This window comes from Peromyscus eremicus, chromosome 10 (assembly GCF_949786415.1).
Source record: "Peromyscus eremicus chromosome 10, PerEre_H2_v1, whole genome shotgun sequence".
Classification (NCBI taxonomy): Eukaryota; Metazoa; Chordata; class Mammalia; order Rodentia; family Cricetidae; genus Peromyscus; species Peromyscus eremicus.
Genome location: NC_081426.1, coordinates 12,212,609 through 12,237,507, shown reverse-complemented (window position 1 = coordinate 12,237,507; position 24,899 = coordinate 12,212,609). Strand labels below are relative to the sequence as shown.

At 43.9% G+C, this 24,899-nt stretch overlaps 1 long non-coding RNA gene across 1 annotated transcript; it reads right to left on the bottom strand.

The window, feature by feature from the left end:
* Nucleotides 1-3,628: 3,628 nt before the first annotated feature.
* On the bottom strand, nt 3,629-24,069 carry LOC131920567 (uncharacterized). The gene is made up of 4 exons (XR_009381708.1): nt 23,888-24,069; nt 21,956-22,060; nt 13,757-13,845; nt 3,629-4,128 (listed from the first exon to the last, which is right to left on the bottom strand). It is a non-coding gene; the product is annotated as an uncharacterized LOC131920567 (long non-coding RNA).
* Nucleotides 24,070-24,899: the final 830 nt, after the last annotated feature.

The following is a 24,899-nucleotide window of genomic DNA, read 5'->3' as shown; positions in this document are numbered from 1 at the left end:
TAAAAGAAACAAATATTTTACACAAGGTCAAGTGAAAGTCTAATGGATCACCTGGCTTGAAAGCCCAGGTTCATCCTCCATCCTTTTTGTTTGTTTGTTTGTTTGTTTGTTTTTCGAGACAGGGTTTCCTCTGTGTAACTTTGCGCCTTTCCTGGAACTCGCTTTGTAGACCAGGCTGGCCTCGAACTCACAGAGATCTGCCGAGTGCTGGGATTAAAGACGCGTGCCACCACTGCCTGGCAATCCTCCATCCTTTATACATGCAGAGAAGGCTGAATTCATAAGTGACCTTAGTCTGACTATAATTAAAAGTGGTGAGTTTTCTTGATTCATTTCAGCTCTGCCTCTACCTGGCACTGTGACTTTGGTAAGTTCTGGTTTATATGGACAGTCTTTCTGTATAAAAAAAATTCAAAGTTTGGTCTACCGTTATTGTTTCTCATTATTCCTGACAGAATCATGGAGCCATTCCAAAAGGAAATTCCTCAAAACTTTGGATCTCCTTAAAATGTACATGCACACGCTTCATCTAGTTTCATCCCAAGCTCATCCTGAGATGATGATTATATTCCAAAATGAGAACTCTAGAGGATGTTATTTCTCAGTTTGGTGCCTCTAAATGACATCTGGGATGACTCCATTATGGGGTCAATTTGCTTTGGTCACCACAACCCGCCCCCTCAACACAAACGCAATTGCAAGTGTTTAGTTTAATTATATTGCCTATTCCTTAGCTTATAGCATACTATCATCACTGAGAAAAATTCAAGAGGACTTGAGTCCACATAATAGAACATGAGGAATGATGCTGGAGTTGTTCAGAATTGAGAAAGAAATACTCTGTCATGATCACTTGTATCAGCACAAGTTCCAATGGCTGCAAATCACTGAAAAGCCAGTTGGAAATAATGTGAACAATTTTACACCAGAATAAGGTTGGGAGTGAATAGTTACAGTGTCAATAAATTCATCAGAGCTGGATTCCGTTACTTGTTCTGTGGGATGTCAGCTCGTTGCTACCTCCTCAACTATGAGCTGGTATAGTTCTTATCAGGTTAGGCAGAAAATAACATCAATGATGTTCTAAAGAAACATTGTGTCTTAGTTACTTTTCTCTTACTGTGATAAGAAACCATAAGCAAGGCAACTTACAGACAAAAGAGTTTATTTGGGGCTTACAGTTTCAGAGAGTTAGAGTCCATGATGGCAGAGCAAAGGCAGATTGGCAAGAACAGCTGAGAGCTTAAATCTAATCCATAAGCAGGAGACAGACAGACAGACAGACAGATACACAGACAGATAGACAGAGAGAGAGAAAGACAGAGACAGAGAGACAGAGAGAGACTGGAAATAGCGTAAATCTTTTGAAACCACAAAGCCAAACCCCACTGACACACATCTTCCATGAAAGCCACACATAATCTTTCCCAAACAGTCCCACCAACTAAGGACCAAGTATTCAAATATACAAGCCATTCAAACCACCACACACGGGGATTCCTGCCTTTAACCAATGTAGACTAATGGGTGCCAAATGTGCCCTCTTTTTGAAATTAGGTGTGAACATGAACAGATACATGGGGCAGTTATTTTTAAGCATAGGGTAATAGACATAAAATCCCTCTAGTCCTCGAGAGATGGGGAGCACAATAAACAAGCTATGCGTTTCCCCCCAGAGTGAGGCATTTAAAAAAAGATTTTGTTTTTATTTATTTATTTTAATTATCTGTATATGTGTTTGTCTGTGTTTGATTTTGTGCATGTGAATGTCAGATCCCTTGGAGCTGGAGGGAGCTATAGGTCAATGTGAGCCGCCCCATGTGGGTACTGGGAACTGAACTCTGGTCCTCTACAAGAGCAGGATGTGCTCTGAACCATGGGGACACTGTTCCATCCTTGTAGAGAAACTTCCTTGCTGCAGCACCAAGAAGTGAGCTCAAACAGAAAGTGGCCTCCTGAGCTGGGGAAACAGAGAACAGCCTTCCAGGCCCCAGAGCAGCTAGAACGTCCGCATAGAGCACTAGTTAAGAAGGAGTGTTCTTGGGAGCTCCAGAAGTCTGAATGTGAGCTTAGGAAACCTTCTTGGTTGTGGGATAGACAGTAAAGATGGAGGTTGAGGCTCCATAAGACATGGCCCTAGGACGATTGCTATGGAGTTTCCTTTTAAAATGGCCCTATGACTTCTTGCCCAATAATGAGAAACCACAAGCGTAGACCAAACTCAGAATTCTCTAAACAGAGAGGTTATTCCACATAAACTATGACTTCCCAACACCATAGTGATAGGTGGTATTTTAGAGCTGGGATTAATCAAGGAGGCCTGCCTCTTTCTGAGTCACATTTGGACTAATTTAACTTATGGGTACATTATGAACAAAAGCCAAGCAGTCGAGGGCAGTGGGAACTCTACCTCAGAGGAGACAGACAGAGCTTGGGTATTCGGTAAGATCCAAGAATGGTCATCTCTATTGTCTTAGTCAGTGTTCCATTGTGTGAAGAGACACCATGGCCATGGCTACTCTTGTAAAGGAAGACATTTAATTGGGGCTGGCTTATAGTTCAGCGGTCTAGTCCCTTATTGTCATGGTGGGACATGGCAGCATACAGGCAGACATGGTGCTGGAGGAGCTGAGAGTTCTACATTCAGATCTACAGGCAGCAGCAAGAGACTCAGACACCTTGAACTTCTGAGACCTCAAAGCCCAACCCCAGTGACATATCTACTTTAACAAGGCCACACCTCCCCAAAGTGCCAGTCCCTATGAGCCTATGGGACCAATTCCACTCAATTGTCACATCTATGAAGGCCCCTATGAAGGAGCATTAACTCCTTAACCTGTCAGTCAGGACCCTTTGGGAGTCACATATCAGATATCTTGCATATGAGATATTTATATTTCGATTCATAACAGTGGCAAAATTACAGTTATGAAGTGGCAATGAAATAATTTTGTGTTTGGGATCACCACAACATTAAAGGGTTGCAGTGTTAGAAAGGTTGAAAACCATTGGTTTAGAGTAAGTGTGCTGATGTACTGGGTAGGGCTTGTCAGTTAAACAAAAGCTAGGGTTATCTGGGAAGAAGGAACTTCAACTGAGAAAATGTCTCCATCATTTTGGCCTGTAAATAAGTCTGTGAAAGCAATTTCTTGATTCATGATTGACGTGGGTGATTGACATGGAGGGCCCCGCCCATTGTGGGTGGTGCCACCTCTGCGCAGGTGGTCCTGGGTGGGTTAAAAAGGCAAGCTGAGCAAGCCTTGAGTCCCGCCATGGCCTCTGCTTCAGTTTGTACTTTCTCATGATGGACTGCAAGCTGTGAGCCAGAAGAGGGAAAAAAAAAAAAAAAACACCTTCCCTGCCAAAGTTGCTTTTAGTTACAGTGTTGATCACTGCAGTACAAGGCAAACTCAGACACCTGCCTTAAGAGGAGAATGAACATCAAGACAACAGTCTGCTTTATTCAGAATAAACCCCAAACATAAGAAAGTTTAAAAAAAAAAATCAGGGGCTAATTATTTGACAAGACAAACGCACTGCACGCACGACAAAGGAAGATGGCGTGTTTTAGGAATCCTGTCCAGTAGCTTTTACAACGGCTAAGCGTAATGACGCATGCGCAGACACGTGAAGAGAAAATCCGATCCACGGTCAAGGGGTGAAAGGCGACAGACAGAAGGAGAAGGCAGGAGGACGCGTGCTGACTTGAAGACAGATCTTACAGAAGTCATTAGGAATACGTTGGAGGATTTAAAGGAAGAGGTCGACTAACTGGGTTCTCTGAGTCCGGCTGTGGCCTCTTTTTGTTGAAGCCTACTGGGGCAACACTTCCCTGGGGAGTAGAAACTCAGGGTGAGATGAGTCAGGTCCTCACCGAGCAGTTTGGAGTCACATTCCCCTTGGGCCACTGCAGCTGTGCTTCCCAGGCACTTGCAGAGTGTGCGCTCTCCCGGGCCTCCAGATGGTTCCACCCAGGTCACGAGAAAGGCAAGCGTGTGGACAGATTTGACAGTGCCATGGAGGGTTGAGAAGGTCCCAGTGCAATCTCTTGCCTGTGATTTTGGAAGATGACAAGTGGACACTTGCTCCTGAGGATGCTCTCAATGAATGCCTGTTAAGTAACTGAACCTGTATCAACTACAAAAATATTTTACCTGGTCTGAATTTGTTTAAAAAAATAAAAGGAAGGAAGGAAGGAAGGAAGGAAGGCAGGCAGGCAGGCAGGCAGACAGACAGAAAGACTCATTTAATCCCAGCAGGTTCTGCAGTTCAGTGACACTCCAGGCCTAGCCCCTTCCTGCAGAAAGTAAGGGAGCTTCACACAGAAACTCCACTTGGCATGTCCGCACTGACACTCATGCCCCCAGTCCCTCCTCAAAAGCTCATGAAGCAATGCCTTAATTTAAAGCAAAAAAGAATTTGACAGAGTGTTAACTTGAGTTAAAGCTTTTTCTCCCTATTTCGTTTTAAAATTAAAACAAAGTAAGACGTTCCATTATGTGTCCATGTGCACACGCACACAGTCACTCCCATGCTTCTGTTTCCTTCTCAAATGGCAAGAACACTCCCCAACTGTTTCTCCAACCCCTTCTGCTTAAAGCATGATCATCAAAGGTGCTAAAAGACCAAGACTAAACCACGCCATCTGCAGTACAGAGAAGGCAATCCTGACACGAGACAGAGAGACATAGCCTCCCCCTGCTTCTCACCTCTCTCCACTCTCTCTGAGTCTTCCTTTCTCTTCTCTCCTTTCTTGTTTCCCTAACTCCACTTGGTCAGAGCTAGGCATGCCCATTAGCTGCAGGCAAATCTTGTTTGCAATGCAGGCAGCTGTAGGAAGTCTCCCCCAATGGTGCTTTCACTCTTTATGTGAGCCTAATCCTAGGGATTAACAAATGGATCTCCAGGAGACCTCCTCTGACTGTGAAAGGACAGACAAGTTGAAGCAGGAATAGTCCTCAAAAGAAAAGCTCTGGTTCTGCAGGGAGCTAAGCGCACAGCACTACCAGGCATGAGGCAGGGTGTGTCCCGTGGAGGCTGGGTCACGGAGGACACAGCTTTGCTGACATGATGCTTCTGTTGCTGCTAACATCACAGGTCCTCTGCCGAAGAGCCCTGCTCACGAACTATAGCTACCTCTATCTGACTTTCCCACACCCCCTGCCCCCTCTCTTGCGCCCTTCAGAACCTACACAGAATCTGTTCCTCCCATGCTGTGTAACAGGGGTTGCCAGAAGCAAAATTTGAGGTAGGATTCTTGGGTGTGTGATTCTAGTGGGCAAGTGCCCAGAGGATGAGAGAAATGCTGGGCAGCTGGAGGCATTAAGATCAGCAAGGACAGGGAATCTGCTAGGGACCTACTTCAACTCTGGTGCCATGATCAACTCTACAACCAGGCCTGATGTTTTTGCACCTCTGTGCCAACCACACAATGGTTCCTGGCTGAGAGAAAGACAGTGTCCCAGTGAGGCAGCAATCACTCATTGCTAGAGGTAAGGTCTCCTTCTGAAGGAAGACCACAAGGAACATCTTGGCACCTGGTACACATGAAAGAAGTCCCACAGAGAAGGGACTTCAGTGGCTTTATGTCAGCTGCAGCTCCTAATAAAGCACAAAACCATTAGAGTACAGGGTGCTGAGAAAAAGAGAAAGCCCCCAGCTCTGCTTTCCAGGCATGCTGAGTATGCACATTTTTATAAGCACACAGATGCATCTTCTCCCTTTATTTTGTGGACTACGACTGTTCCTTGATATTCTATCAAACTAAAAACAGTTGTAATTTTTAAATTATGCATATGTATGGGTGCTTGTGTGGGGGTATGTACACATGAGTATAGGTTCTTTCAGAGGCCAAAATAGGTGTCTGTTTGATCCCTTGCAGTTGGAAATATAAGCAGTCATGAGCCACCCAACTGGGGTGCTAGGAGCCAAACTCGGATCCTCTGCATGCATACATACTCTAAGCCACTGTGCTGGGTGGTTTTGTGTGTCAACTTGACACAAGCTGGAGTCATCAGAGGAAGGAGCCTCAGCTGAGGAAATGACTCTTTGAGATCCAGCTGTAAGCCATTTTCTCATTTAGTGATCAATGGGGGACAGACCAAGCCATGGTGGGTGGTGCCATCCTTGGGCTGCTGGTCCTGGGTTCTATTAGAAGGTGGGCTGAGCAAGTCAGGCGGAAGCAAGCCAGTAAGCAGCTCCCCTCCATGGCTTCTGCATCAGGCAGGAGCCTCTGAGATCCTGTGTGTTTGAGTTCCTGTCCTGACTTCCTTCAGTGATGAACAGCGATGCTGAAGTGTAAGCCCAATAAACCCTTTCCTCCCCCACTTGTCTTTTGGTCTAGGTGTTTCTTCAAAGCAGTAGAAACTCTAACACAGCACTGAGCCATCTCTCAAGCCACTCTGTCCGTTTTTAACAAGTAATAAACCTGGTCTTCCATCCTACATAACTTGAAATAGTCTCTCCTAAAATTCCAAAGAGCATTCTATTCTCCTGGCCCTTGCTGCGGTCACTTCTTCTGAGCCAACACCTTAGGCTTGTCCCTGTTCTTATCTGCCCCAGTAATAATTATTTGCCCCTTTCACTTAACCAATATTATATTTCCCAACCCTTCATTTCCTAAATACGAATGACAACAAGCTGAAAAATGATGCAAAGGAATTAAAAACCAAAGAATAAAGCACTTAGATACCAGACTCATGAATAAGCTAAGTATTGGAATAAGTAGTCTAGATCTCAGATTCCCTAAACCCATTAGCCATGCCCTTCATAGGAAGTCTCTCTCCACTAGTTGTTCTCTTTACCCTCAGCCATGTGAGCCAGAAGACCTCCTCTTTCAAGACTCTAGAGCTCCCTGAATGTCAGCCTCATATTTACTTCAGAAAAAAAGATCGTGATATATTGAACATATTGCTCATATTTTTAATACTATTTTAAAATGTTGGCTTATTTATTTTCTTCATTTTACTTTATCTTATGACTCTCTCCATGGCTTCAGTGAAAGTTATTCTCTTTTATATTTCCATTTATGGTGGCTAGAGGTGTAAGAAATATGTGACTATCTAGCTAAGCCCCATATTTTCCAGAGTCTCTTGCAGCTAGATGAGACACCCTGACAAATTAGATATGAGCAGATTTGATATGAATCACTTCTCAATCATATCAGGGGAGAAGGGGCGTAGCTTAACTTCTTCCCCTACATCTCTATTGACTGTAAGGTGGGTAGATAGATGAAAACAGCCTAAAGCTTATAGTTCAAAATAGTACTTAAACATATTCCACCATCTTCTACTCCCCTCATCCCATCATGTTACCCAGGACTCGGCCTCCAAGTCCCAATGAAAGAAAGGATGACAGTGCTCCATCAGAGGGTGCCCTAGAGCTCTACACTATGCTGATGACAATCAGCCCTGGGATGCTCATGCTGGAACATGAGAGCAAAACTTCTCCATTGTCTAAGCCACTGAAGTCTGTCTCAGAACCCAGATATTGGGACTAGTTCAGCTCTGTTGTCTGGGTGTCAGAGAGCCACCCAATTGGGGTTGGGGTTGGGGGCTTTGTTCAGAGATTAAATAATTGAGCGGAAGTCAGGATAACTGACTGAAAGGGGAAGTGGCTGGGAAAGACACACAGTGTTTCAAGGCAAAAAAAATTGGAAGAGTAATTGCTTCTAATATCAAATTATAGTTCAGGTAAATGGGATATAGAAAAATGCATGCAAGAAGGGACACGCAGCTGAGCACACAGCATCCCAGAAGGAAGCCATTCGTTCAGCTAGTCTTCGTGTTGTACACTTCCAAGGAAGGACAGACTGCTGCGGTTGTATGCGTACCAAGAACGCCACAGTCCCGATGGTTCTACTTGATTTGATGGTGAATCAGCACTCACTCTCTCTGCCTTATTTTTTGTGTTTGAAATTTTATTGCCTTAATTTTGAGAGAAAAACTACTCCTTGGTGCTTAATATTCGAGTAAGCATGGAATCCTTTGACCCACTGCAGCATGATTTTCAAGCTGATGTATTGTACACTTTAAAGTGCCAACATAATTCCTGCTGTCAGCCAAGGAATTGGAATGTCCACAGTTAATGATTCCTCTTTCCAGGTACATTTTAGATTTCATATCTTTAAAAAAAAAACGCAATTATTATATATCTACTTGTTATGGATATTTTTGCAAATGTCCTCCAAGCTGGCTGGTCGGTTCATCTTGTGATACGGTGAAGGTGACCGAGAGCAGAAGAGGACTTGTTGAGCTGGTCCCTTTGGTAGTGCCAGCCCCTCCCACACACCACGGCCACACCCATGTTTCCGTCTGCATTTTGAGCTCTACTGTGCTCCACAGTTTCTCTTTGGGAACACTGTTCTCCCCTCCTTTTTGGGCTTGTCTTATTTCCATTCTTCAAATTTTTACAAGAACCACCAAGCACTGTGCTTCGCAGCTCCATTACTGAAGTTCAGAACTTGTGCTTAGATTTAGCCCCTTGTGGTATCACGGGTTGTACAGATCATACTTGCTTCAAATGCATAGTTTTCTGTCCACAGCTAGAAGTCACATCTTACCCAGCTTCTGTTTTCTGGGGCCACAGCAGGTCCTGGAAGCATAGCAGGTGCTCCACGGAGAGCAGTAAGTGTTCAATTAAGTTGACAGATTAGTTGCTAGGTAAAGCTTTTTTTTTTTTTTTTTTTTGAACAGGATTCCTTTGGGTAGCCCTGGCTGTCCTGGAACTCACTTTGTAGACCAGGCTGGCCTCAAACTCAGAGATCTGCCTGCCTCTGCCTTCCGAGTGCTGGGATTAAAAGCTTGTGCCACCATCATCTCACCAATTAAGCTCTTAAAGCAACTTTAACTCCTACATCTTCATATCTTATCATCATCCTTGGTAAGTATGTATTCATATGCACAAAAATGTATGTGCTCATTCAGTTCATCAGTATTCATTGGGTACCTACTGTGTATGGGTTGGTTGTGTCACAGAATCCTGTGTCCCTTCTGCTGGGTACAAAGAGTCTAGATAGAGCTTTTAGTCAGCAGCCCTTGCTGATTCAGCAGAAGAGGCAGGTCTCCTAGGTTTTCGATGTGAAGGAGGCACAGATATCATCCCCAACAGGGATTCTGCTGAGGAGTGGAAACTCGGGCTGGGCCCGTCTCTAGGAGACATCTGTCTGGAGCTGCCTATTTGGGCCATCAGTCTAGTCATTTTATTTTTTAAGGATGTGGTTAGAAAAAAAAGGCTTCAAGAGTCTTCATGCCAAACAAAGGGTGTAAAAAATTCAAAAATGTTTATGAGGCGACCTTCAAGTCTTTAAAGTTTTAAAACAACTTCTGTAGGTAGGATTTGGGGAAATGGAAGGAATCCTATGGCTATAATAGGGAAGTTCCCTGGCCATAATCTGGGTGTTGAAACCTCAATTCAGCTTCGTGATCGTCGGAGCCGGTTGTCAGCTAGATGAAGGAAAAAGAGAATGTGGGCTTGGAACAGGCAAGAGGAGCTCAAGGCTCGTGCATAAGCTTTAGACCAGGTGCAGCTGCACGCAGGACTCCCACGTTCCCCAGGCAGTCTTAGGAAAAGGGGTAACAGCTAAAGTCAGGAAATCATGATACTGGCATTGTGCCTGTGTGCATCTTGAGGCCTGGTGATGTCTCCCCAGCCTCTCCAATTGATACCTGAAGCTACATCTTTGGAAGAGGGTGTTTTAAGAGCTCTGCTTTATGACTGCTTGTCCTCAGACCCTTAGGTGGTATATGAGGTTGGGCACCAGGTGGTATAGGGAACTGTGGTATGGATGCTGCTCATCACCTCAGGGCATCCATTTAACTCAAGATTTTAAGAGGCAAAAAGCAATTTTAAGTTAACATAAGCACTACAGAACAGAGTATGAACCTTGCATGGGTTCTAAAGATTGCACAAGAGGTATAAATGAAGTCTGGCACCTTCTGGTTGCCCTTGGCTGTTTGGTCTTTTCACGAGGCCCCAAACCTCTCTTGTTTAGTTGGGAAGGCCTGGCATTTCTGCATGGTGCATACTGTCTCTGTTGGTGGATCTACTGGGCTTCTCACGTGTCAGCACCCAAGGTTCCCTCTGTTAGCAGCACAGTTCATTTTTCTAGCACCCAGAAAATTTAAGGATGCAAATCAGAGGCTTCTCAGCTGGCACGATGCTGACAATTTCTGAGTTTTCACCAGAATGTTGCTTTGTTGATGGTTGAGGTAATTTGGCATTGAAGGTTCTGGTTCCATTAGTTAAGTAATGTGTTCATAAAAAGGTAGCTGGGTACAGTTTCAGAAGATCTAAATTCCCCTTTGGGTCATGATTTGATTTTTGTCTGGAAACGTACAGTGTCTAATAGCTTGGACTGGAATTGTTAGTTTTTTTCCCTCATAAACTCCTCACTGAAAGCAATTATTTCCTAAGTTTTAGAGGCAAATGAACCATAGAATAGCAGCTGTAGAGCGTGTTGTAAGAAAACACCATAATTACCAAGTTAGACATGTGCTAGGACAACAGTCCTTTGCTGATCAACAGCGTCGCTCCTGAAGCAGTTATTGAAAAACATGTTAGGCAGCCAGTTCTCAGTCGTACGTGCCAGTGGCAAGGAGTGGCGGTGCAGAGTCCCCGGCAGCAGATAATCCCCAAATCACTGCTGTTTGGCCTCGGGAGGTATCATGTGTTCCTTTCTTTCTTTTTCCTCCTTTGGCAACAGACTCCTTTAATTAGAACCTATGCATATTATTGTCAATATTAGCTTGACTTTCTAAACAGATACTCATGGCTGGCAGGAAAGGACACCCTGGGCAACAGGAGAAATTCATTTGGGGATTAAAAATTAGTAGGAGACAATTCTGACATGGGTAATCCTCATGTGGATAATTGGGTGTTGACTGGCATTTATGGAAATGTGTTGAGGGCAGAGGACAGATGTAAATGAAGCGTGGCTCCTTCTGCTTGCTTCCCTGGGCTATTCGGTTCTTTCTTGAAGACCCAGACCTCTCCCATTTAATTCAGAAAGCCCAGCACGACTTTATGGCACATCTCTACCCAGTGTCTGTCTGTCCATCTTCTAAGCACTTGAGAATCCCTCCATGAGTTAGCTCAAGTGTTTCTCAGCAGTCTATCTGTTCCTGTCCACAGTCCTCCAAGGGCAGAAGGGAAACTGAGTCATCTAGAAATGAAGAGAATGAGTCCTGAGACTAAAACCTGGTGAGAAAGAGAAGTCATCGGTTGGGGAAAGGGTCAGGACTGAGCAGGCCATTTAAAGTCTGTGAAAATGGACTCGTTTTACACCACATTAAATGCTCTCAGTAGACGCTTTGGTGGGGAGCACTTATTTCCATATTTATTAAGATGTCAGAGTGAGCAGAGACAACACCTCCTAAAAGGCTTGCAGGTGATCTGCCAGAGAGAGACTCCTGGAAGAACACTGCCTTTTCAGTCTGATGATGAGAATGGGCAGAGAGATGGGTTCACCCCCATCACACACACAGGGACCATTCATTATGAGATCTGCAAGGTCAAAGCAGACATGTGCACAGAGGCACACTTTGAATGGTTTACTTTATTGTTAGTTTGTGAGTGTGTGTGTGTCAGGGGGCAACTTGCTGGAGTCAGCTCCCTCCTTCCCCCATGCACGTCACTAGGACTGAACTCAGGTCATCAGGCTCGGTAGCAACAGTCTTCACTCACTGAGTCTTCCCAGGCCGTAAATATGCATTTATAAAATACATGCACTGTAAATTACCTTTAAAAGCTATGAAATATTAAAGTACAAAAAGTCAGACTTTGAAAAAAAAAAAGTGCTCCTTGAACCAATTCAACAATCCTCTTTCAGTGAATTTCTTCTTCTCAAGTTAAATTTGTATGTGTTCCAGGACCTCTGAAACTTTCAAGGGCGTGCAGTGGAAACAGTGATTTTGCAAACTCATCAGCTGACAATATTGACATAGGAATACAGTGGTTGAATCTGGTTGTAGTAGTAAACTTGTGCGTTCATTCTCTACCCATCTCCCAGGGCTACGGTGTATCACTCTGGGTGGCTGGCCTGGTTGTAGTCTAATGGCTGTGTTTGTGCTTTTGACTGTTCGACTAACACAGAGAAACAGAAAATTAAAACAACTCCCCAGATAGCTGAAGTTTCAAATGAACATTTTCCCAATAATCTGAGTATTTTGATTGAAACAATAATTTCCAACTTATCCCACTTTTCACCTCACTCTGTCCATGCAGAACATAAAATAAATCGAATTTACATAAGTGCCATTACCAAAAGGGAAAAAAAAAAGAAAGAAAAGTTAATGTGTCTACTTAATGATTCATCTTAGAGTCAAAGCAGCCCTTATCGAAATCACCCCTTGAGGCCATCTGCGCGCAGATGAGCTGTGCCCGCCCCCTCTGCATCCCCATGAAATCTCCCAAATGAGGCATTTTCACATGGTAGGCCACTAGGAGCTGAAGTCACGAAAACCACAACATCTGGAACGGGAGGAAATATTTCGCTGGAAAGAACTTGACAAACTCTGAAAACAAAGTTCTAGACTTCGCTCATTTATTTTGGCTGCAAAGCCAAGCTCACTGCAAAGCTCAAAGTGGGTTTGTCCAAGGCTCCTTTCAAAGACGTAAAAAGCCAGCCTGGCACTGAAATGAATGCATGGGCTGCACATACAGTGGAGACAGTTATCTGATACCGAGGGAGGAGAGCCACACTAGGCCTTTGTGCTCTTTATGAGATTACTATTGGAGGAAGCAGGAGCAATCAGATACCCCCTGCTCTCAGCTCAGGGGAAGGAAAAAGGTGTCAAACATAGCTTTCCAATTTGTCTCTTGATCATTTCTTTCTCGCTACATCTTAAAATCCAAATATACATATGTCCCGTGCTCCCTGGGCTCAGCGGCTCCTTTGCCTGTTTCTGTTTTACTCTTTAAAGACTCGGTGGGTTTTGAATGATGATTATGAGCTTAAAAATACCTTAAAATAGAGATTGTAATTTAAAACAACAGACGCTTGTTATTTTATGTGATCATAGAATAACGTGTGTATGTTCATGTACGTATATATACAATTTATAGATAAAAGACTATACAAGAGGCTAAAAAATTTACTTGAGCTGTAGAAACACTTGTCATTCTTTGGTCTGTTCAGTTTTTGAAGCTCCCACACTTGAGGGTGTTCCCCACAGTGTGAGAGTTTCCAGGAATCAAGGGAGGGTGTGGCGTGTAGTCGCTGCCAGCAGGCATTCCGCACTGGTCAGGTGTTTGAACATGCATTGAGTGATCCAAGAAGCCGACAGTAAGGACTTCATCTTGGTGGTGGGACCAGACACCTTCATTCTCCAATGCCCATAACCAAAGGCATGCAATGTCTGCCTAGAGCTGGCAATGCCCTGGCAAGCCACAGAAAGCAGTGTCAGGCTGCAGGGGTAGCAGGATTTCTCCCTTTGGGTCCTGTGGTGTGATTTTGGCTATGGTCTTGCCTACATAGCAGTGTGCCTTGTAGCTGCCCATCTCCCACTTTGTTGTCCAGGCACATCCTCTGGGATCTACTCAGCACATTCCTTTTTCTGCTTAAGTTAGGCTGGGAAGGGGTCTGTTGCTTGAAGTGTAGAACCTAGGTAGGCTTTCCTTTAATACCATCTCTTGGGATACCCACTGTTAACATTTTCACACACAGCATTCCGGCCTTTTTTGTACCCATGGAGCATCTGCCAGGGTCAGGACAGAGTCTTGACACGTGGTTGAAAGAGTAGGTCATAGTGAGGCTTACCTCCACAGTGCTTGCGGAGAAGTTTGCTCCCCACTCTTCTCAGAAGTACATACTCATATTGAATGGCCTTTGCTTTCTGAGTGCAGTGGCTGGTGAGATGAAAATACCAAGAATGGGCATGAGGGCAAGCTGACAACTGTGATGTTTGTCTCTGATAACAGTAGGAATCATGGTTTCACTTGAGTGCCCACCATGGTGTACCAGGTCTTCTATTGATTACACAGGCTATTATTATTTTTTAAATGTTTTTGTTTTATTAAATTTTATTCATAAATTGTGATCGTGTTTCTCACCTCCCCCAACTCCTCCTAGATTCTCCCCACCTCCCTACCCACCTAACTTAGGCTCACTTAAAAAAAATGCACAAAATCACGAAAATGAAAATCAAAAAACCCAGTGACACACACACACACACACACACACACACACACACACACACACACACAGCCAAAAACAAATAGCATGGAGTGAGTTTTGTGTTGACCATCTACTCCTGAGCATGGGGCTTCTCTGGAGTATGGTTGATATACTTAATAATATTCCACTGGAGTATACTGATTTTTCCTTTTCTAGCTGGTATCAATTGCAAATAGCTTCTTGGGTAAAGGTGGGGCCTCACATTCACTTTCTCCTCTCAATATTGGGTCCCTGTGATAACACAGGTTAGTTCATCTGTGCCTCAAAAATTTCCTATGTTGACAGTTACTTTTTCACTAAATCTTTATAATGTCCCATGAGGTAGACATGCTTTTCTAATTTATAAATCAGAAAACGGAGGCTTAGCAATGCTAAATAATTGCCCTGAATTCACAAGTAGGAGAAGGAAGGTCCAGAATTTTTTTTTTCTAAGCCGGGGTTTCTCTGTATAGCAGCTCTGGCGGTCCTGAACTCCCCTGGTAGATGAGGCTGACACTGAACTCACAGAGATCCACCTGCCTCTGCCTCCTGAGTGCTGAGCTTAAAGGCATGTGCCACCACTGCCTGGTCAGAATTTTTATTCAGGCTGATTAACTGCAGAGATTACATTCTAACCTCATTGCAGCTGCCTCCAGGTGAGCTACCCAGGTCCTTGGGCCATCAGTAGGCGTGGCTCTGCAATCTGTGATACACTCTGTTAATATGGACCTGTTTACTGTATCTTGACTCACAGAGAAACAGGAATCAGAAGGCATGCACCTTGAGTAGGCGAAAGTCATATGCTGCTAGAAAATACAGATTACATAGCATTTTAATATAGGTCATCTTACTTAATACTGTGGAATGACTAGAGAACAATTATAATGAAAAAAGTTAAGGTACTCATACTAACTTAAAGAAGAAGTAGAAAGAAAGGGGGTCAAGTCCTGAGAGTGGACTTCAAAGGGAATGGATTCTTAGGGCGTTCTTCATGGTAATTTTGGTACATGATGGAGAACAGAAAAGTAGGGGGATTTCACGGCAAGTTCTTGGGGTACTCATTCTACTCTGCAGGGATAAGCTGTTTGGTGAGATATGTCTTTGACCTGTGGGGATGAAGTCAACTCATTGGTTCCTGTTAAGATGATCTCATGAAAGGATTGGTTCAACAGGAGAGTTGCGTGGCCTGAGCCCACAGGATTCAAAGTGTGTCTTCAAGAAGACTGTGATGGGGAGAGAGACTGTAGGGAAGAATCTGGAGGATTCTGAGCTGATGGTGTCGCTGTGGCTCTGACAGGCTTTGCAGAGGAAGTGTGATGGCAAGCCCTGTCTGGCACCTAGCTCAGGCCCTTCAGATTAGTTATGATAAGGTTTCCTTGCATGTGTGTAAACAGAAAGTCAGACAAGGTTGAAAATTATGGTCAGAGTTCTTACTGGTACCCACAATTTAAAAGAAGTACAACCCAAGTTGCCGTAATTGATTGTATCAGGCTGAAAGAATTTCTTGCTAAAACAGATGGCAATGGGCATGCCTTGTCCTTTTTATTTTTCCTTCCAAATTGTACCCCTCAACACAATTAAGCCTGAGTAACTAAGTGCAATCAAGTGTGCTGAGCAGAGCCGGGCTGTCGCTTAACACGCTCCACAGTTAGGTTGCTGTTCTTTCAGACTGGAAGGTACATCTTGGGGGTGACAGAACTGGCTTCAAAGGGAAGCCATTCAGAGAGTGACTCATGGTGCCCTTCCCTTCCCCTGACAGCAGTTTCCTCCCCTGGGATGAGTCCAGCCAAGAAGCAGCAACCATTTGGTGGATTGGGCCAGCCGCCAAACTTGGCTATCTCGTTTGAAATGGAACACTAACCAAGACGTTCTCGAAGCAAACGTTATTTTTTGTCAATAACCTGACAGTGTCATGCAAATGAAACAAAAGGAGTCTTTCATGAGACTGGGTAAAAGGGGGGTGTATGTTAGGGACAAGTCTAGGTGAGTGTGTTTGTATGGCAAAGAGTGTGTCTTTCACAGCTCCAGCTCTAGTCAGCTGCTATGGAGAGGGGGCCCACAGTGAGTGAAGCTGGAGCTTCTGCTGCTCCACGGGAGAGCGTTATGGCCTGGATATGAAATGCCCCACAGGTTTGTATTTAACACTTGTCTCCAAGCTTGCGCACAGTTTTGAAGGCTGCAGAACAGGGCTTTTTTCAACCTGTGGGTCGCGACCCCTTTAGCAACCCTCTAGCTCCAAAAAAAAGTTTACATTATGATAATAACGTAGCACAAAAGTAGCAACACAAATAATTTTATAGTTGGGGGTCACCACAGCATGAGGAAGGTTGAGAACCACCGTTGTAGAAGTGTATTAGAGATTAAGAGCTATCGGAGAAAAGCAAGCCAATGGGGCAGGTCTTCGAAATTTCTATCTGCCCTGGCTCCAGTCAGCGCCTCAGCTTCCTGGTTCAAGAAGAAGGTCAGGGTTAGAGTCAGGGTTAGCGTTAGCCTATGCTGGCTCTGATTGCCAAGGCCTTGGCCATGCCTTCCCTTCCCTCTGGAGCTGTAAATCAAATTAACCCTTCTTCCTTTCTCCACACTTCTGTCAGGTGTGTGTCCCAGCCACAGGAGAAGTGGTGAATACTGACAGGTCCTACTTTGCCCTCCGTTCAGTTAATTAGCTAGTTAGTTAGTTAGTTAGTTAGTTAGTTAGTTAGTTAGTTGTTAGTAGCTCATGTCTTACAGTTTTTCCTGCAATAGGCAGAGGTCAACACTGGTGTTAGCAAGCAGGGTGCTTTTCCTTGAGGCCTCCTTTGTGTTTTGAAGAAGACTAACGAAGGCTCATCAGACTTCAAAGGGAGTTTCCCCTGGAGTTGAAGGGACTGCATATGGCCCCGCTCCAGAACACAGAAAGTAGGACATGGGGCATCCAGGTCTGAGGTCTTCAGTTACCAGCAGAAAGTCACGGGTGGTACCCTTTCCTCCAGAGACCTGCTAAGTGCAGCACCCAGGGAAGTGAGTAGGAAAGTTAGGATTAAAAAGTGACTTTCTGGGCTGGAGAGATGGCTCAGTAGTTAAGAGCACTGACTGCTCTTCTAGAGGACCCGGGTTCAATTCCCAGCACCCACATGGCAGCTCACACGTCCAGTTCTGGGGGATTGGATACCCATGGCAAAACACCAATGCACATAAAATAAAAATAAATAAATTAGAAATTCTAATCTACTTCAACCTGACCCAACATGGTGAGGAGGTGTTATTGCCTGTGTGGTGCTTCCTGTCCTCCGTGCCCTGCTCATCCTTTGAAGGTAAACCAGCTTCTTGTCCTCTGAAACCAACGTACTACCTACTGTTTCTATTACTCAGACAGCAAATATTGTTTTGAAAGTTAACATATATTAATTGTACATTATTTATGAGATATAGTATGATATTTTGATAGTACTTGTATATATGTGTAACGACTAAATCAATGCTGGATCATTTGGTAGTTCTTATTCTTTTTTTAGAAATCTCCACTCTATTTTCCAGAATGGGTGTGCTAACTTACAATCCTACCAACAATGTAAGAGACTTCCATGTTCTCTACATCATTGGCATATACATCATCTCAAATATTTGTCTGTTCTTGAGAGAGGAACACTCAAAATCCTTTATAGTCACTGTTTTGAAATACAATAAAAATAATGAATAATAGCTGATCTACCCTGCTGTAGAATTCTGGAACCCTTTCTTCCTATTTAGCCGTAGTTTTGTGCCCATTACCTATCCCTTCTCTCCCCTCTCAATTCCTACCATTCCAAAGCTCTCTCTGTCTAGATCAGTTTATTTGCCTGCCATATGAATGAGGACACACAGTATCTGTTTCTCTGCAGTCGGCCTATGTGACGTAACTAACATGTTCTCTGACTCAGCCACATTGCTGAAAGTGACAGGATTCCATCTTCTTACATGGGTGAAAATATTCCATTCTGTTTATGAACGCATACTCTTCATTCATCTGTCATTGGAGACCTAGGTTGACCCCATATCTTAGCTTTGTGAACAGTGCTACAAAGAGGTGTGCAGATGTTTTTCAATATATTAGTTTTCATTTCTTAAAATACATGCCACCTAGCAGTGATACTTACTGCTGAGTCATTTTGTGTTTCTATTTTTCTTTTTTGAGAAACCTTCACTCTGTTTTACAGAATGGGTGTGTTGACTTACATTCCTACCAACAGCGTATGAGAATTCCCCTTTTCTTTTTCTTTCCTTTTTCTTTTGATTTATTTGACTCCTATGAGTGCTTTGCCCGCATGCATGTCTGTGCATCAGATGCATGCTTGGTGCCTGAGGAAGTGGTGAGCCTCCATGTGGGTGCTGGGAATCAAACCTGGTGCTTGGAGAGAACAAGTGCTCCTAATCACTGAGCCAGTTCTCTAGCCCAGGACAGTTCCCTTTTTCTGTTTCCTCATTAGCATGTCATTTTTTTTTGGGGGGGGGCCTTAAAAAACCCATTTTCATCATATATATTCATTGCACATGGTGTTTTGTTACATAAATACATGTACAAGTATACACTGCACATTGAGCACATCCCCGCCACACAGTCCTCCTCCTCTTAGTCCCTAAGACAGTTTCACTTCCCTTTTCTTGTCATAAACACATACATAGTTTTATATCTATAGAAAATATGAAAATTACAAGTGAGAGAAAACGTATGATATCTGTCTTTCTGCAATCGTCTTAATTTGCTTAATATGATTTTCTGAAGTTGCATCCATTTTCCCACAAATAAAATAATGTCAGTGTGTGTGTGTGTGTGTGTGTGTGTGTGTGTGTGTGTGTGTGTGTTTGCATATATGTGATCTTGTTTATCCAGTTCTCTGTTGTTGGAGACTTAGGGTGGCTCCACAATTTAGCTATTGTGCACGCTGCTACAGAAAACCCTTAGGTGCGAGTGTGTCTGTTATGTATTGATTTGGAGTCCTTTGGGTAAGTGTCCAGGAGTTTTATAGCTGGCCCATATGGTAGAACTGTTTCAGCCTTTTGAGGAAACTCTGTACTGATTTCTATTGTAGCTGAAGTCTCTTGAAGTATCATGTTCCCACCAGTGGTACATAAGAGTTCCTTCTTGCCTGTATTCTAATCAGCTTTGTATTGTTTTGTCTTCTTTGTCTTTTACTGCTAATTTTTGAAGCTTTTTTTAAAAGTTGAAAATGGATTTTTTTTTTGTACAGTATTTTCTGATTTTGGTTTTCCCTCCCCTAGCTCCTCCAAACCCCTCCCCCAGCCCCTCCCAGCTCCACCCCACTTTCCAATCCACCCAAATTCACACCCTTTCCTTTCTCTCTCTCATTAGAATACAGGCATCTAAAAATATAATAAAATTAAAAAAAAAAAAAACAGAAGAAAAAGAGCCAAAAAATGCACAAGAAATACACACAGATACTAAGACATGCATATTTGCACACACAGAAAACCCATAAAAACAAAACTGGACTCACCATAATATAAAAACAAATTATCTGTAAGATTAAAAAAAATTGCCTGAAAAAGCACTGAAGACAAAAAACAAACAAAACACCTCTGTTTAGTTCATTTTGTGTTGGCCATCTACAGCTGGGCATGGGGTCTACCCTTAAGTGCATTCAGTGAGACTCCATTGGGAAAAAAATAAGTTTTTGTTTGCAAGAGGTTATCAACCGGAAATAGCTTCTGAGCTGGGGGTGAGGGCTCTGTCTACTTCTCCTCTCTGGGACCCCGGGGAGCTGGTTTAGCCTATGCTGGCCCTGTCTCTGTGAGTTCATGTGTGTCTGGAAGGTTTTGTTTCGTTGGTGTCTTCCATCCCCATTGGCTATTACAATCTCTCCACCTCCTCCTCTGCAGAATTCCCTGAGCCCCAAGGAGAGGAATGTGATGGAGACGCCCTGTTTAGGACTGCTTAAAGGTGTCTCACTCTCTGCACATTGTCCAGCTGCGCGTCTCTCTATTTGTTCTCCTCTATTGCAGGAGGAGGCTTCTCTGATGATGGCTGAGCAAGGCACTGATCTATGGGTATGGCAGAATCTTGTTAGAAGTCGTTTATCCCTGTGTTCTTTTATCAGAATAGCAGTTTTTGGTTTTCTACACCATTCTGTCATCAGAGGCTGTGGAAGAAGATCATTTAGGAACTTAATGTTCTCCTGAGGGTTTCCCCTATGTTTGTTCCAGATCAGGGCATTAGGTGGTTTTCCCTGAGCTCTGGCTCTTACACACCTGAGTAAAATTGGCCTCATCTGAGCTGGACTCAATACAGATCTCTTAAAGGGGAAAGGAATCCCATTTTGTAAAGATATTGCGATGTTAAAGGATTTATCTTCAACATTCCAGAGAATGAAATTATAGGGAGTGAGTGAAGTTATGATTGAATGCATGTTTATCACTGGACATGAGCCAGCCATGTCAAGAACCAAGACCTCAGACCCATGGGTGGCCAAGCCTTCTGCAAATGGGTCTGGCTCAGAACTGGCAAAACCTTTGTCTGGTCTGCGTGTGAATGTTGGCTGTGTGTGCAAAAACCAGCAATGGCCACTTCCCCTTCCTAGATGATTAGAGCCTGAGCCTGTGTACCCCCAAAGACCTACTGCCGAGACTGACTCCCACCCCGACCCCAGCCTGTGCTGTTCGTAATCAATGTGCAAAAGTTCCAGGTTGTGCAGTAGTTGGTGCCACCCCATCAGAGGGCACTTAGCCCACCTGACCCAGCTTTTCTGTATCCATGTCTGTGTGTCTGTCCTTTCTTCATTCCCTCACCACCCCAGTCAGGCTTCCAGACTCAAACCAAAGGGGATTAGGTATGACATAATACCCTTCAGAAGCTAAACTCCATTAAAAAAAAAGTGTAAAGTTTTTATGGAATATTACTTTATATTCACAATGCTAAAGAGTAGCTTGAACATGGTCCTGAATTAATCTTACAGTCTACATATTTCAATGTAGTACCCCTTGGCTCTTCAATATATTTCTGGTTTTGGTCTGATTCCATCAGGCAAATGTTGATGCCTTTCTTTTTTTTTTTTTTTTTCTTTCCAGGCAGTCTTTTTACATTTTCCCTGTGGAAGTGCCAGCAGGTAAGAATTTGCTGGTACAAAGTTTGTCGTCCCTCCCCACCCCCCAATCAATCTACTGACAGCTTTTTCTGCATCTTCTTCTTTCTTTCTTCCATAAGATCACGTTTCCCTCCTTTGAAGCCCCATACAAAATATGCTGTTGAGTTTAAGGATGAGGGTTATTTTGATTTTAGGGTTTAATACTCACAAACAGGAACGAAGACATTGATGAGGCAATTCACCCCATTGGAAGCTCAAGGATACAGGGTAGGTCAGTAGGTGAATGGGCTCCGGGGACCTTGATCCTTACCTCCCTAAATACATCCCCATTCTGTCTTGATAGTCCTCTTGTGGTGGTCCTCCCCAGTCTGCTTCATTACCCCTCTGCCCTAGCTGCCCTGCATATGGCCTTGCAGAATGTGGCTCTAGTGCAGGGATGCCATTCCAGGCTCCTTGGCTCCTCTCCACGCTTTGGCTCCCTCTTCACAGCCCTCTTCTCCCTGACCTCCCTCAGCCTTGCTCAGCGCCTGCGCAGAGCAGGGTCTTGCGGTCTTGCCTGTGGGTCACTATCCTTAGCGTCTTCAATACTGGAACATTTTCTGTTTGCATACACTCTCCAGGGAGTGCACACCTAGGGGAGATGGAGGGAAGGTAATTACTTGACTCTCACTGAAGTGCAGACAAGCCCGAGGAGGAAAGGGAGCCAAGAAAACGCTCTGCTGCTAGACTGGGCTTCCTGGGGCCTCACCTCCCAGCTCTAGCGGGTTTTTAGCAGTCTTCTTTGCCTCCTTCTGCAGTTAGTTACGCTGTCTTCTGTGGAGCTTGCTTCTTCACAGTCGTTATTTGTAAGTGGCTAGGAGGACGAGAAAAAGAAACAAACCAACAAAACAGATTTCTAAATCTTTCAAATGTTTCCCCCACGCCTACCAAAGGATTAACTGAAATGTGGATGGCAATCTACTCCTTTAGCAAGTCTTGAACACAGGGACCGCCTTTCATTCTAACCTTCAAATGATTCTGTGCACACTCTATGCTTTTTAATTTTAAAAGCACCACTATTGTAACTAAATTGAGATCAAGACTTGCTCATCCTCAAAAGGATGAAGCATTCTGAGACCCTAGCGCCAAGTGCTCTCGTCTGGTGGCCCGAGCAGTTGTGTGCTGAGCCAAGGTTAAGTGAAGTTGGGGGAAATGGAAATGTTGACATTTCTTTAAACAATAAAAATTACAAGTGATTGCCAAAGTGCCATGAGCTGACATTTACAGAGATTGTTCACCACTTATATATATGAACTATCATAAGTAATTAGCTCATGGCAATTACCTCTCCCTTGTTATTCTGCTTTTAGAATATTTTTAAAGCTTAGGTTACTAAAATTTCAATAATCCTGGGCCACGCTGTCATGGGTCTTTATCCAAATGATCGTGGTCTCTTGTAAACAGAACTGTGATCTGATTTCCATTGGGACAGGAGTTGTAAAAGGCCAGGGATTTTCAATGGATTTACACATATACTGTTTCAGTTAAGTTACCAAGGTCGACTTAACAGCCCTTTTCCTCGGAGTTTAGATACATCTGCCACCCAGTGTCCCTCTATCATGTAGGAGGGCATGGGCGATGACATGAAAAGGAGCTGGAGATAGGGTGGGGGCCACAGTCCAGCCTTGGGGAATTTCCAGCATGGTCTTCTTCTGCAGACGTGCTGTCAATTAGCTAGCTCTGTGGCATCTATGAGCTGACTCATCAAGACAGGTCAATATGGAGGTAAGAAGCTGCTGTATGTACGTTTCTTTTGCAAGGCTTTATCCATTGTGGGCCCCTCCCCTGTCCCAACACCACAGGAGAGAGACTGGCTTTCTTAGACCTTCTCAGCCCAGGTTGGAACCAGTTCAAACCAATTCATGACACTCCATTATAGGTTACAATGAAGTTTCAGCATTCAGTTATGATGATTAGTGAGAAATGTCTGAGTGCTAAAGGTACTGACCAGCTCAGTGGTCACATATGCTTGGCAAACATTTTATTTCTAAATATTATTTCAGTCTTAGATATAATTTCTCTAACAGAGCAGAAAGTGGGAGATTCAAAATATGAACCAGAGCTATTATTCCTTCTTGAATATGTGTCAGACCTGTGGATGGACACAGGTTTATTCCAAGTAGCTTGGCTATTGTAAAATTTGGAATCTGAAAGTCAACAATAGTTCTCTGGAAATGCAAAGTGCTGTGCATGCTTAATTGCCATATTTTGAGGAACCTTCTAAATGGTATCCTTAGTATGTAGTCAAGACATGCTTTCCTAAGGACCACAGCAAGAAGTGCTGTGGGCGAAATCTGCCTGTAAGTTTGCCCCACCGTTTTGCATCTATGTGAGGATTCTCGAAGTGGAGGGGAAGCAGGGGGAATTTCTTCAGCCTCTCCACCTCTCCTGTTTGCATCTCTGAGAACAAAACCTCCGTTCTTTCTAATCTTGGTTGGCAAGTGGAGCTTTGAACTCCTCATGAGTGTGAAAAGCTGGGAGAATGGTGAAGAATTCCTCAACCCCATGGTCAAAGTTGACAGTGTGTTTTGAAACTCTGCATGAAATTCAATCCAATCCTTCTTTTCTCAGATTACAGGATCCTTGGGGTGAAATATTGCATTTTAAAGCAAAGGTACAAAGCTAATCTATCATAGCTTACCTCCAGGTGAGATTTATTCCACACTGCCTGCAGAAAACACGGTGCCTGCTCCGCATGTGTAGACCATATTCCTCTTATTATCCAGTTGAGAAATCCCCGGCATATGCAACGCCTGAGAAATGAGCGGGCAGGCCCACAGAATGTGACACTTATGCTAATCTGCGCCCTGCTGTGGAAAAACACACACAAGGATTCCATTACCACATTCATTAGGCTGCAGCGCACTTTAGGCTGAATAGGGATTATGAACTAGAATAGGATGGAAACAGTTGATTGAGCCCACCTAGCCAAAACGCTCTGACATTGGCCAAATACGTTGGCGTGGGATCATCGGCTCAGACTTTAAAGAGGACGTTAGTCGTTGAAAGTTTGTCCTTCCCTGTGGCTGTCATATTCATCAGCCCGTGACACAAGTCATTGGTTTAGACAGTGAACACTGGAAACAGCAGTGTAGCTAAGGACTGGGTCTGGGGTCGTTGTTTGAAACATACTCACCCCTTACACCTGTTGGATAGTGCCTGGCATTCGCTATCCACACTTCTTTTCTGATTACAGTCAGAAAATGAATTGTGTGGTGATAACACTGTATAGCTAGGAAAGAAATTAGAATCAGATGCAAAAGCCATTTCAGCACTCAGCTTCCTCAGTCTCTCCTCTTGCCTTGGTCTTGGGGTCCCTCTCCTCTTGCCTTGGTCTTGGGGTCCCTCTCCTCTTGCCTTGGTCCTGGGGTCACTCTCCTCTTGCCTTGGTCTTGGGGTGACTGGACACAGTTGTCACCCATCAGCTCCATCTTCCTACAGTGGCAGAAATGTTTGTCACTCTGAGCTAAAAATATTTTAAGAATTGTCAGAAATGATAAAGAAAGAAATACAAGTGACTGCTTGGGAGATGTTATGGAGTCTGGCTGTGGAAGCAGAGGGAAGAGATTTAAATCCACCCATGTATATCATTAAGAAGATAATAATAAAAACCGTCTGTGGAAACATGTTTTCAGCCTTAGGTTCTGGGAAAC